This window comes from Musca autumnalis, unplaced genomic scaffold, assembly GCF_047663935.1.
Source record: "Musca autumnalis isolate F117 unplaced genomic scaffold, ASM4766393v1 scaffold_1, whole genome shotgun sequence".
NCBI lineage: Eukaryota > Metazoa > Arthropoda > Insecta > Diptera > Muscidae > Musca > Musca autumnalis.
The window spans coordinates 262,676,872-262,692,691 of NW_027411644.1; the positions used below are offsets into that span (position 1 = coordinate 262,676,872).

Sequence of the window (15,820 nt, forward strand, 5' to 3'; positions counted from 1 at the left end):
GAAAAAATTGTTTGCATATGCACAAAATATGCAAAAAATACAAAATATGACCCCGTTATTGAATTCAGTTTTCATTAAAACGACTTTTAATCCAATCAGAATCTTCGTATCCTTATTATTAAAAATATGCAAATATGCAAAATCCGATGTATATTTTTTGTTTTTTCCCTGATCATACGAGTATACTAGTATTTCAAATGATTCCTTATGAACTGCAGTAAAACTTGAAAAGTTTTATATGTTTGCAGAATTACATGTTTATATTGTGAATATTCACTGTAGTCATTTTAAAAGTCCCAAAAATGATGTTGTTAAAATGTGTTCTTTATTTCCGTGAGGTAATGAAGTTTAAAATAAAATTTTGCCCAAAACTACAGCTCTGCTTTCGTAAATTGTACTTCTGAAAACTTTGTCACAACTTTGCCAATATTAAAAAGTGTCATAAACAATGTTGGAGTTGTTGTTATTTTATATTAAAAAGTGAAGAGGAATATTAAAATATATAACAAAACATTGATGTATTTGAATTTTGTATCGCAATGAAATAAGAAACAAGTAAAAAGAATCACTCGGATTTGTCGGCAGCTAAATACGCTTAAAAATAACAATAAGTTAACATTAAAATGAAAGATAATTTTCCTATGTGACAAAAAAAAGTTTGGATGTTTCCAGCGTATGATTTTTTGCCGTGTGTGGGGATGGTATCATGTATAGGACCGTTATTTCATCGCATCTTTAAAGTCAATTTTTGTTAAGGAAAGTAAGGGTAAGTGGCTTTACCAGGGATTTGCTTTGTACGACATCCATTTTCAATAAATGTAATATTATTTACAAATATGGCGATATTAAGCCAAACAAGATCAGTCGGACACACAGTGGTGCCGGAATAGATTTTCCTGGCCAAAACCCAAATTGTTTGTCGTCACCGATTGTTAATTTCTATATGGGATTCGATTGTAAAAATATGGAAACTTAGGAAACCAAAAAATTATGTCAAAATATGGCAAGGTGGGTGTGCTCCTAAAGACGTCCATTTTTTGGTAATTTTGGAAAATACGTAATTTTTGCAAATTTCTATTTCTCTAACAGATATTGTGTTCATTGTTTTTTTTTTTCTTTTTGTTAGGTAGTTAGGATTGCGTTTACACGAAGCGAGCTATTTTATTTTTCCTCAGGTATTAACTATACTGAAATTCCATTTTTAGTGGACTAGAACTTTTAGGGAACAGCTTGGAACAAAGTTCCGTTTTCACAGAATGATGCCCGAAAGTGTCCCCATTCAGCCCGTATAGACTTTCATACCCGTCCCGTTCCGTCCGTTTAGCACTTTTTTAATTTTTAAAAATTATATGGGTAAAAAATTGTGTTTTTTCATACTGTTTCCCATATAAATTATGGCTTTTTTAAAAAAAATTGACATTTTTATGTAAATATATGAGTTTTTATGAGAGTTATGTGCGTTTTATGAAAACTCAAGCAGTATTTTTATACCCTACAGCACATAGTGGTAAAGGGGTATTATGTCTTTGTGCATTTGTATGTAACATACAAAAGGAAACGAAATAGACCCACAGTTCCTTTTGGGGATATACATATAATCACTTTCTGAGTCGATTTATGCGTGTCCGTCCGTCTGTCTGTCTGTCTGTCCATGTATTTTTGTTCGCAACATACAAGTCGCATTTTTTGTCCGATTCAGCTGAAAATTGGAGACTACAACTTTTTTAGCCATAGGAAGAACGCTATTGCTTTTGGTGAAAATCGGTTCAGATTTGGATATAGCTCTCATATATATTTTCGCCCGATTTCACGTATTTGCTGCACCAAACACGCTATATATGCCCGATTTCGATGAAATATGGAATGTTTGACTGAATTCGGTCTAGAAATAAGTGTGCCAAATTATATCGAAATCGGTCCGGATTTGGATATAGCTCCCATATATATTTTCGGCCGATTTCACGTATTTCCTGTACCACACACCCTATATATGTCCGATTTCGATGAAATTTGGAACGTGTGACTGAATTCAGTCTAGAAATAAATGAGCCAAATTATATCGAAATCGGTCCGGATTTGGATATAGCTCCCATATATATTTTCGGCCGATTTCACGTATTTCCTGTACCACACACGCTATATATGTCCGATTTCGATGAAATTTGAATTGTGTGACTGAATTCAGTCTAGAAATAAATGAGCCAAATTATATCGAAATCGGTTCAGATTTGGATATAGCTCCCATATATATGTTCGCCCGATTTCACGTATTTGCTGCACCAAACACGCTATATACGTCCGATTTTGATGAAATTTGTAATGTTTGACTGAATTCGGTCTAGAAATAAGTGTGCCAAATTATATCGAAATCGGTTCCGATTTGGATATACCTCCCATATATATTTTCGGCCGATTTAACGTATTTTCTGTACCAAACACGCTATATATTTCCGATTTCGATGAAATTTGGAATGTGTGACTGAATTCAGTCTAGAAATAAATGTGCCAAATTATATCGAAATCGGTTCAGATTTGGATATAGCACCCATATATATTTTCGGCCGATTTCGTGTATTTTCTGCTCCAAACACGATATATAAGTCCGATTTCAATGATATTTGGAATGTGTGACTGAATTCGGTCTGGAAATAAATGTGTCAAATTATATCAAAATCGGTTAAGATCTGGATATAGCTCCGATTTATATTTTACATATTCACAGTGGTGTAGGTTATCATATAGTCGGCCCCGCCCGACTTTGATCCTTTCCTTACTGGTTTAATTTTGGAGTTATGTGCGTTCTATAAAAACTCAAGAATTTATATTTGATGTATATTTCGGCTAAAGGTCAGTGAAAAGACGTTGTTTGTGTTTAGTTTTAAATTTTTATTTTTGTTCCAATATTTCGGTTGACTTCGTCAACCATCTTCAGGGATAAACTACAAAAAGAACAATCATTTACAATTTGATAATAACAATTATAACACAAAGATTACATTTAAAGAGAAAAGCTTCTGCTTTCTTACGCCGTTTGAGCTAAACTAAGTTTTTCTTTCTTGTTGTCTTGAGTGCTTGTTGACTAAGTTCCTGTATATGTGTGCACAGTGGTCAGTATCAGTTTTATAGTTCATTCTAATGTTTGTAGGAGTATTTATTATGTGCAACATTTCTAAAGTATATCGTCTTTTGTAATTTCTTTCTTGCGTTAATATATCCACATCTATGAAATTTGGCGTATGTCCAGTTAATGTGCAATGTGCTGCTAAGGCCGTCTTTTGTTCTAAGGGTTTGTCCGTATTTTGATCCGACTTATGTCCGGAAAGTCTGGTTTTTAGTTTTGTTTTAGTTGTACCAACATATACCTTAGGGCATATGTTGGTTCCGTCTCCATTGCACTTGATTCTGTAAACAACATTACACTTATCCTCCTTTTTTAACTTCGATTTTGTTTTGCTAAATATGTTGTTGACGTTGTTCGTAGTCCTTAGAGCTAACTGGTAATTGTCCTTATTATATATATTGGAGTTCTTAAACCTCTCTGAGAATCCAGGTACATAGGTAATCGCTTTGTATACTTTTGCTTCTTTGGTTTCCTTGACAATTCTATGCTTTTCTTTCGTATGTTTTATTAGTTCTTCTATAGTTTTATGTGGGAACTCATTTTTGGCTAGAATGTCGTAAATCTTTTGTTCGTTTGTTTGATGAAAATGTTCGTCACTTATGCTTAATACTCTATTAATAAAGTTTGTGGCTGTATTGATTTTTACTCTTCGTGGATGTTTAGAGTTGAAATTTATTAGACGTCCTGTGGCGGTTGGTTTTTGGTACCAGTCTAGTGATAATGAGTTTCCTTGTCGAATTATGATTGAGTCCAAATACGGCAGTTTTTTATTTACTTCCAATTCATGGGTGAACTGTATGTTTTTGTCAAAGGAATTTAGGATGTTTAAAGTGTTGTCAATTTCGGTTCTCTTCACAATGCAGAAAATGTCGTCTACGTACTTCGTTATTAGTTTTGGTTTATTCGTCATCTTTTCTATTGCAGCGTCTAATAATTCCTCCATTACGATGTCCGCAATAATCGGTGACGCTGATGATCCCATTGGAAGTCCCTTTCTCTGCTCGTACACCTTGTCATTATATATAAAATATCTAGAGTCTTTGATACAAAGAGTCAATATTTCCATAAAAACGTCCTTCGGTATTTTGGTGTGTTCACTTATAAGGTTCCACTGTGGATATATTAACGCAAGAAAGAAATTACAAAAGACGATATACTTTAGAAATGTTGCACATAATAAATACCCCTACAAACATTAGAATGAACTATAAAACTGATACTGACCACTGTGCACACATATACAGGAACTTAGTCAACAAGCACTCAAGACAACAAGAAAGAAAAACTTAGTTTAGCTCAAACGGCGTAAGAAAGCAGAAGCTTTTCTCTTTAAATGTAATCTTTGTGTTATAATTGTTATTATCAAATTGTAAATGATTGTTCTTTTTGTAGTTTATCCCTGAAGATGGTTGACGAAGTCAACCGAAATATTGGAACAAAAATAAAAATTTAAAACTAAACACAAACAACGTCTTTTCACTGACCTTTAGCCGAAATATACATCAAATATAAATTACCATACAACAGGTCAACAATAAATAACAACAACAAACAACACGGAAGGCACACCGCAATACAAAGTGAAAGAAAAATTACAAAAATGCATCTATACAACGAGATAAGAAGAAAATATAACATAAATACTGTTAACAAAACCAAACAATATTCGAAATGCAATAAGAAAACAGCAAATCTGAAAGCTTCAACAACATTCCTAATCAAATGTAGGAACCTGGGATTAATACCAAACTTTATAGCCAATACAACAAAAACAACCTATGACATATTCAAAGCAAATGACAAAATACCGCCAAATTTATTAACTAAGCTAGAAACGCACAACTACAATTTTCACATCAAAATTCTCAAATTACTAATACAACAAAAACATACAGAACTCCACAAAAACAAAACGATTATGCTAGAAACTAATGAGAAACTTCAATATTTAATGGATGAAAGAGACTACAACATTTACATGGAGAGTGAAAAATTACTCCAAGAGAGTTATGATAAGAAAAATAAAACAAGACATATCAAAAAGTTTGAGAAACTAAAAGAAACTCAACAAAAACAACTCAACATGCAAAGCAACGACTGGTTCTATAACTCCACAAACAAAACAATACCGAATGATGTGCAGTGGTTACTGTCGATGGGACCGAAGTATGCGTTGCCAACAACAACAACAGCATTCCCCCTGTTGAATGTCATTGCTGAGAGTGAAGAATGCATACAAACACTTGACTACAAAGAGGATCAGGAAAATGCGAGAGTGAAAATAGTCTCTCTTATTGACGACCACTTACAACGGACTAAATTAAGTAAAAGAGATAAACTTGTAATTGACACAGTGGGTAGAACAAAACAATTCCTCAAGGAAAATAAAGACATTTTTATATTGAATGCCGATAAAGGGGGAAAGACGGTTGCGATGAACAAAGATGATTATGAAGCAAAAATGAAAGAAATACTGCGAGATATTTGTACATATAGAAGACTTAAACGAGATCCAACATCGACTCTTCAAACCAAAAACAACAAACTGACGGAAAAATTATTTAATATGAATATAATTAATGCCATGGAGAAAAATAGAATGATCACTAACACAGCAGTTGCGCCACGAATATATGGCCTCCCTAAAATTCACAAAGAGGGAATACCACTAAGACCAATCTGCTCATCTATTAATTCACCGACGTATGGACTTTCCAAATATATAGTAGAAATTTTAAAACATCTGACCGAACATTCAAAATACAACATCAAAGACGCATTGGATCTAAAATCGAGAATTAAAAATACATTTATCAATGAGGACGAAGTTTTAATATCATTTGATGTTGTGTCGTTATTCCCTAGCGTACCAATAAATTTAGCGTTAAGGACAATAAAGGAACAGTGGAACCTTATAAGTGAACACACCAAAATACCGAAGGACGTTTTTATGGAAATATTGACTCTTTGTATCAAAGACTCTAGATATTTTATATATAATGACAAGGTGTACGAGCAGAGAAAGGGACTTCCAATGGGATCATCAGCGTCACCGATTATTGCGGACATCGTAATGGAGGAATTATTAGACGCTGCAATAGAAAAGATGACGAATAAACCAAAACTAATAACGAAGTACGTAGACGACATTTTCTGCATTGTGAAGAGAACCGAAATTGACAACACTTTAAACATCCTAAATTCCTTTGACAAAAACATACAGTTCACCCATGAATTGGAAGTAAATAAAAAACTGCCGTATTTGGACTCAATCATAATTCGACAAGGAAACTCATTATCACTAGACTGGTACCAAAAACCAACCGCCACAGGACGTCTAATAAATTTCAACTCTAAACATCCACGAAGAGTAAAAATCAATACAGCCACAAACTTTATTAATAGAGTATTAAGCATAAGTGACGAACATTTTCATCAAACAAACGAACAAAAGATTTACGACATTCTAGCCAAAAATGAGTTCCCACATAAAACTATAGAAGAACTAATAAAACATGCGAAAGAAAAGCATAGAATTGTCAAGGAAACCAAAGAAGCAAAAGTATACAAAGCGATTACCTATGTACCTGGATTCTCAGAGAGGTTTAAGAACTCCAATATATATAATAAGGACAATTACCAGTTAGCTCTAAGGACTACGAACAACGTCAACAACATATTTAGCAAAACAAAATCGAAGTTAAAAAAGGAGGATAAGTGTAATGTTGTTTACAGAATCAAGTGCAATGGAGACGGAACCAACATATGCCCTAAGGTATATGTTGGTACAACTAAAACAAAACTAAAAACCAGACTTTCCGGACATAAGTCGGATCAAAATACGGACAAACCCTTAGAACAAAAGACGGCCTTAGCAGCACATTGCACATTAACTGGACATACGCCAAATTTCATAGATGTGGATATATTAACGCAAGAAAGAAATTACAAAAGACGATATACTTTAGAAATGTTGCACATAATAAATACCCCTACAAACATTAGAATGAACTATAAAACTGATACTGACCACTGTGCACACATATACAGGAACTTAGTCAACAAGCACTCAAGACAACAAGAAAGAAAAACTTAGTTTAGCTCAAACGGCGTAAGAAAGCAGAAGCTTTTCTCTTTAAATGTAATCTTTGTGTTATAATTGTTATTATCAAATTGTAAATGATTGTTCTTTTTGTAGTTTATCCCTGAAGATGGTTGACGAAGTCAACCGAAATATTGGAACAAAAATAAAAATTTAAAACTAAACACAAACAACGTCTTTTCACTGACCTTTAGCCGAAATATACATCAAATATAAATTACCATACAACAGGTCAACAATAAATAACAACAAAAAACTCAAGAATTTTGGAAAAAATTAAATTTTTTTGAAAAAAAAAACATTTTGAAACAGTTTTATAAAAATTTTTTTCCAAGAAAGGAAAATATGAAAAAAACCATAAAGTTGAAACACAAAAAATGCCATAACGCATTCATTTTTCAACCGATTTCGTTGGTTTTTCCCATTTTGGAAAGCCAACTAATTTTCCTACTTGCTTACAGTAAATAATTGTACCGTTAGGTGTCGTTTACGCAGCCTAGAGCACAAGGAAAAACGTTTTACTGTTTTTTAATGCGTTTTTATCACACTTAAACCACTATTACTTAGCCATTTGTTAACCGATTTTAAAAATCTATGGCTTGTTCGAAAGGCATTACTTTCCCCTTTATAATGAAAAAAAGTGTGTGAAAATCGGTTGTGGAAAAAAGAAGTAATGTCCGTTTAAATTTGAAAATCCAAGAAAGCCCATTTTTCACTACATTTACCGTTATAAAATCAAAACCCGAAGTGACCCAAAGAAACCAAAGGTATTTTCGTCTTCTATGGACTCCCACAAAACCGAACTTGTGCATCAGAAATCCTGCAGAAAAATTTTGTCCACTTTTGTATCACAGTGTTATTATTGTTTAAAAATTAAAATATATACATATATTTAACGGCTTCAACAAAAATTCATATGTCCTTTGAACGAAAAAGTGGAAGTAATTATATCGTGATTTTTAATGCATTACACTGGTAACCCTGATCTCAAAAACAATTGTTTGCTGAAAACCTGGCTAAGCCGTTAAAACTTTCTTGCTTATTCTCTTTTCTGATATGTGTTGATCATGTGTGCTGCAAAATATGAGTATGCGTGTCCGATGCTATTTTATTATATCGACAATATAAAATAGCTTCAGCATCGCTAGCAATATTTTTGTGAAATTTGTTGCTACATGTTGCCGTTGTTCATTGTTGCTAAACATATTTCGAAGAAATTTTAGCACTTTTTTCAATCTTAAATTTTAATCTTTTCTACAAAAACTACTGAACTGATTTTCCTGAAATTGTTATGGAATGTACAGGGAGGGATGGCCCCTGGTAAAAATAGGCTACAAATTTAGTTTCGGAGGTGGCGGGAAACTTTCCCTATACCCTATTTTTAAATAATGCTATATTTAAAATAATTACGAATGTATTGGTTTGGAAATTAATTCGCGAGACAATTGTGGTTGTATCTCTGACCTTACCTACTTTTTTAGGATCCAAAAACTTGACCATGCCAACTTTTTAAAATATGTTACATCTACAAAACTACTGAACCGATTTTCCCGGATGTACAGGGATGGCCTCCGGTGGAAATAGCATGCATATCTTCTTGATATGCGGGGGGCGGGGAACTACCCTTTGCCATATTAAAAAAAACTTACTTACTTAGCTGGCCCATTACAGAACAATTGTTCCATAGACCGAACTAAGAAAAGATCTCCAATTCCCTCTGTTTCGTGATTCGCTTTTTGGAATACCGCGCCTTGTCTTCTCTTCATCCACTTGTTTGCGCCATATATTCTTTGGCCTGCCAATTCTGCGTGCACCGCCATGTGGCTCGAATTTATACGCCTTTTTAGAGGGTTCATCATCGCTCATTCTTATGATATGGCCTAGCCAACGCAATCGCTGCATCTCGATACGTTTAACTATACTGATGTCGTTGTATAGCAGATACAGCTCGTGGATCATACGACGTCGATATTCACCGTCAACGCAGATTGGTCCGTAGATATTTCGAAGAATTTTTCTCTCAAACACACCAAGCACTGCCTTATCTGCTTGCGCAAGTACCCAGGCTTCGGAACCAAACATCAGCGTTTTGTATCAGTGTTTTGTAAAGCGTTATTTTTGTTTGACGAGTTGTGGTTTTGTTTTGTGCTTACTTAACCCAAAGTAGCATCTATTGGCCAATACAATTCTTCTTTTTATTTCACAACTGATATCGTTTGTTGTGTTTAGCGGTGCCGAGGTATACGAAGTCTTTTACTACCTCAAAATTATAGGAACCAACTACAACAGTAGGTCCGATCTCAATGGACGCATTGCGTCGACACCATTAGCTTGGTCTTGTAGCCGTTTACCGCCAGACCCACTTTAGCAGATTCTCCTTCGACCTTCATAAAGGTATCAGTTACTTCTTTAACTGATCGTTCCATGATGTCTATATCATCAGCATAAGCAAATAACATGTGGCTATTGGTGTAGATCGTGCCACTTCTTTTGACTAGGGTGTCCAAAAAACCGGTTTTTCCAAACAAAACGGTTTTCGGTTAACCGAAATTTTCAGTTTTTTCAAATACCGGTTTTCGGTTTTCAAAAATATTCAAAACCGGTTTAAACCGGTTTTGTAAAATACGTACAAAATTGCTCATAATTGATAAATATTTGATAGAAAATGTGCGGCAAGGGGTAAATTAAGTATAACTAATTCGTTATTATATAATTATCTGACAATATCCTTGTTATTTAACATTCAAACTTAAAGTGGAGACAGCAAACATAAGTCAGAAATTGTGCTCTAAGAATAGTAAAAGCCCTTACAAATATACGATTGTGTACCACAGGAATTACATTTACATTTTATTAAGTCTGGATTCTCCTTCTTGCGTTGAGAACCTCAAATTATCGTGCCGGAATCAAAATGTACTTTGTTATCGTTACCCTTTGCAACCTTAAATTCGACAAGTTCTTAGTTTAATGTAATAATTCAAAAACGTATGAATAACGTCATTCAAATAACCGTGTGATATTACGTATACGCAGTTTTTTCATAGATCGTTCAATTGAACTATATTGAAGTTGTGCCATTTTACACAAAATATTTTCAAGTTTAAAGGTATCTGACATTTATAATTTAGCCGTACCTTTTGTTAGTTAAGTTTAGTTTACTTTCAAGAATACAATTGTAATGAAATTTTAAAAATATTACTACTTTTTTAAAACCGGTTAACCGACACAAATAACCGGTTTTTTCGGTTAACCGAAAATGACGTTTTTGGCGAAAACCGGTTTCGGTTTTGTAACTCAAAACCGGTTAACCGGTTTCGGTTTTGGACACCCTACTTTTGACGTTTGCCTCACGCATAACCTTTTCTAGCAGAACGTTGAAAAGATCACACGAAAGGCTGTCTCCTTGCCTGAAACCTCTTTTGGTACAAAAATCTTCGGAGAGGTTCTTTCCTATTTTGACTGAATTCAGACATGGCTTGTAATACCTTTGAACACAGCGGGCTGTCGAAGGCTGCTTTATAATCGACAAAAAGGTGGTATGTGTCGATCTGCATTTCTTGGGTCTTCTCCAGGATTTGCCGCAGGGTAAATATCTGGTCAATGGTGGGCTTGCCAGGTCTAAAGCCGCATTGGTATGGTCCAATTATCTCGTTGACCATAGGCTTTAGTCGTTCGCACAATATCCCTGACACTATCTTCTAGGCAATAGGGAGTAGACTTATGCCCCTATAGTTAGAGCATACAGTCTTATCTCCCTTCTTGTGGACGGGGCACAGGATACTCAGGTTCCAATCGTCGGGTACTCGTTCTTTCTGCCAGATGGTGCTAACTACTTGATGAATACACCTTATCAGCGTGTCGCCTCCGGTTTTGAACAGCTCAGCTGGTAAGCCATCGGCTCCTGCTGCCTTATTATTCTTCAGCCGATTTATTGCTGCCTTTACCTCACCTTGGCTGGGCGGTATACACTCAATACCATCTTCTGGGATCGGGACTGTGGTATCTTCGTCGTCTTCGCTGCTATTGGATACCAACAGTTTTGAAAAATGTTCTTTCCATATCCTGAGTACACTATCTGTATCAGTTACCAAATTACCTTGCTGGTCTCTATATCTCTCGATTTTTTCACACTCCCGCTTTTCCATCTCTCTCTTTTTCCTGCGGAAAAGACGTTTCTCCTCTCTCATTTTCTCCCAGTATCTCTCCGTGTCTCTGGTATCCAAGTATGGATTTTGCGGCTGTTTGCATGGAGTGGGCAATGCTTTGCCATTGCGCTGATATGTTATCGGGATGAGGAGTGCTTTGATTAAGCAATTGGGCTAGTTGAGTGGAATATGCTGTGGCTATCTGTTGTGATTGCAGCTTACCGATGTCTAACTTTCGTGTTGTGTCTGTTCGTACTTTGTTTGCTACAGGGGACATGGACGATAATAAATTCAGCATCAATGGGCGAAAAAATTCGGCAGTCCGTAATAGAAAAGAAAGGTAACAAACAAAATCTGTTGGTAAAATTAAAATCCTTCTCAGTTTGACACTGGACCGAAGAAATGAGGTGGAAAACACACACATATTTTTGAATTGTCAAGCATAAAGTCCATAAAAAGTTATCACTCTGCTAGTATAATTATAAATATTAATCCAATATAAATAAATTAATTAAATTTATTTCATTTTATCTTAATCGACACAATTTATTATCAATTAACAATAATAACAACATACATAAATAAACATATACATATGCATAAATCTAAATTTGTTTAATTAACTTGACAAGTCCAAAGGCGGCTTTATCGTACAAAGCCGACACAATCATTGCCATTGTTCAAATATTGACAAAAATGTCATTGTTCATACATTAAAGCAAAGTCTACACGAGTGGACCAATGTAAAAATTGATTGTCTTCATGTGTACATATCGCTCATTTATTCAAAGAGTGACACATCTCAAAAAAATCAAGATTCGAGAAAAACGCATTTTAGCTTGTCGATTGAAATTTGAAAAGTTATATTACAAAACAAATTAAATAACAACTTGGACCACCTTTTGTAAAGAGCTAGCCTGATAATTACCAGTGCTAAATTTTTGCGCAGTACCAACCATGATTTGAAGTGCTTTAGTGCTTAGTAAACTCCTTATTGTTGATGTATGTCAAACACCTAGAAAATAACTCCTTGAGTTTTAGAGATATCAACATGAAAGTTTGAGACAACATAAGTAGAAGTCGTAGAAAAACTAGAAATTGCTAACTCAAAAATGCATTTTTTTGACTTATGCCACTCTTTCAGAAAAGGATCGATATGTATGCACGGTGTGCCTGAACTAACTTTAAAGGGGAATTTTTTGTTGATTTTGAAACTACAATGTTCTTAGATGAAAAAATCATCGCGCTCAAAGGTCACATTTTTTAAAATTTTCACAGCTACACCTTTTTTGTTTTTTGTTTGTTTGTTTTATGAACATTCTAGTTTCAGAATCCGCAAAAACTTCCCTGGTATAAGCTCCTTTCATTTAAAGTTAGTTCAGGCGCACCGTGTATGTCTATGTGTATATTAACAATAGGTAAGCGAACATCATAATATCACATACATACAAATGTATGTATGTATGTTTAGCATCCACGCACAGAGACAAGTGTCTACCTTACATTATTCTACAACTCTTTCCTTACGCACATTTTATAATCAATTTCACAAAATTCAAATTTAAGGGATTTTGCATAACATTACACTTGCAAACACTGACATGAATAGTTTGGAAGTGACAGCCTTTTCAAATACATACATGCATACATACCTTAGATAAATATTGACACATTTAAATTTCCATACAAAGTGATAACATCTTTTCTTTATTGATTACTGTGGGGTTAGTTATTCACTTAAATAAACATTAAAGATTTTGCTATTGAAACATTTAATAACAAAGGATATGTTCGTCGATGGACTGACATTTGAAAGGATTTTCTTTTGTATTCTAATCTAATTATCTTTTGTTGTAAACGCAAGTGTCAGCTGAATAGTCCAACGATTATGTCTTTATTTATTCAATTCATCTAAATAGAAGATAAAAAATGTTATTGTGTCTATGCATTGAAGAGATTCGAATTAGACAATGATATTAGTATAAAATTGTCTTGTAATGGTCGTTGTGGTTTACTCTAATTGTAACATTAAGTACTTGAAAAAAATAGAGACTAATTAGATACCGTATTTATACTACGAGTATTCTAAATATTTTAGCATAAAAGAAAAATTTAAAGTGTGTAAAAGCAGGCTTAATCCCATAGTCGTTGTTTTAATATTTTATTAAAACAACTTTAATTTATTAGTGGGAAAAAATTGGCGATGTTTACCAAGGGGTAAGGCAGGGAATACTATAGTTTCAGATCTCGCCACAGATCTTCATCAGTTCCCTTCATCCCAAACAAAAAACGCCAACCCTCCTAATTGTGAGACCGGGCACCGTCAAAATGTTGTTTATTGCTGTAGTATGCAATACCAACAAATTAGTTATGTGTTCTTTCGTCGAGAATCGACGAACGCATAGCAGTGGGAAAGATTTGGTTTTGTTTGCAAGTGAAGTTGCTAGAGTTTAGGTAGTGCCAAAGAAATTCTCGATCAGAGTGTTTCTTTGCGCACGTATCTATTTGAGCTAGCAATTGACCCTTGGGTATAAAAAGTTTCTTGTTGAAAAACAAGAAATAAGGAAACTGATGAAGATCTGTGGCAAGATCTGAAACTATAGTATTCCCTGCCTTACCCCTTGGTAAACATCGCCAATTTTTCCCACTAATAAATTAAAGTTGTTTTAATAAAATATTAAAACAACGACTATGGGATTAAACCTGATTATTTTGACAAACAAAATATAAGTCGTCATCCCAAACAAAAAACGCCAACCCTCCTAAGAGTGTAAAGCAGGGACGAGCTTCTTTGCTTAGATCGTATAGTGAGGGCGCCCACTGAGTTGTTTTTGCATTTGCTTCTCTCTCTCACGTACAGTGTAAATGAATGAAAACAAACAAAAACATAATGTGGTTGTTGTTTTTTTCACTCATACGTTCATACATGTCTTCGCTTTGGTTGTATTTCTGCGGTCGTCGCTGGTGTAAAGGCATTTGTATCTTTTGAAAAAATATCTGATTAGTTGAACCACAACCGAACACAACCTGTATTAATTTAGAGATGAAAGTCCTCTGAAAACTATGACTAAAGACTGAAAAGTTGCACGAAATTTAAAGTTTAGTTGTTTTATGCTTAAAAATTTTCTGCGACTTCTGACTTCAAATGTTACGCAATGCAATTATATTATTAAGCTTGTAATGAGCAACGTCTAATCTTTAAATGTGGTCAATAAAAATGCGATTACATTAAAAACCAAAAAGTTAATATTGGGGTAGCTTGAGGCATATGTCCACTGTCCAAAATCTACTTTGTACTGACTTAAAGCTTCACTGGCCTTCTTGATTAACAGGTTACAACATAGCAGTCGAGATATTTGTCATTAAAGTAAAAATGTCAAAGTATTAAAATTCCGATAGTTAAGCTATAAGAATACAACCTTGACTTTTTCTGCACATAAGATTTTTTGCTAATTCCGGCCATAAGAATTCCCTTCTGGTTAACTGTAAGAAGACTTTCTCGGCCTTCTTTAAAAGAATAAAGCCTTTTAGTAAATTATAAGAAGACCTTTTGGTATTCTATAAGAAGACATTCTTGCCTTCTGCAAGAGTTCATTCTGCTCTTCTTTAAGAATATATTCTGGTCTTTTTTAAGAAGACACTCTGGTTTTCTGTAAGAAGGCATTCTGGTCCTCTATAAGAAAACATATTGGTCTTCTGTAAGAAGACATTCTAGCATTCTACAGAAGACCACCACGTCTTGTTATAGAAGACTTAAACTGTCTTATAAGAGACCAGAAGGAATGTCTAGACACAAAGATCTTCTTACAGAAAACCAGAATGTTTTCTTAAAGAATGCCGGAATGTATTCTTACAGAAGGCAGGAATGTCTTCTTATAGAAGGCTAAAAGTTCTTCTTACTAAAAGGTTTCCTTCTTTTACATAAGGTCGAAAAAGTATTCTTACAGTTAACCAGAAGGGAATTCTTACATAAGAAGATAGAAGGGCCTTCTTAAAGAAAACCAAAGATCTGGTATTCTATACCCAAAATGTCTTCTTATAAAAGAGCCGAAGACCTTCTTTAAGAAGACGAGAAAATCTTCTTATAGAGAAACAATAGATTTCTTTATAGAAGACCACAATTTCTTGCTACAGAAAAATGTCTTCATATAGAAGAGCAGAAGGTCTTCATATAGACGCACCAGAAGGAATGTCTACTTATAGAAACCAAAAGAGACTCTTATAGAGAACTAAAAGGTCTTCTTACCAATTATAAAAGAGTAGACGGTTTTTATATAGAATGACAGAAGACCTTCTTATAGAAAAGCAGAAGGTCTTCTCATATAGTGTACAAGAAAATGTTCTTATTCTTCGTACAAAAGACTAAAATTCTTCTTATGAAAGACCAGAAGTAACTTATATATAGAAAACGAAAACATCTTCTTATAGAAGATCTACGGCCTTTTTGCAGAA

At 34.3% G+C, this 15,820-nt stretch overlaps 1 protein-coding gene across 1 annotated transcript in view; it reads left to right on the plus strand.

Annotated features, from left to right (window-relative positions):
- The window catches only part of LOC141389490 (corticotropin-releasing factor-binding protein), a 182,813-nt gene that overhangs the window by 50,776 nt on the left and 116,217 nt on the right, over positions 1 to 15,820 (plus strand). The gene's annotated exons all lie outside the window — the stretch shown is intronic.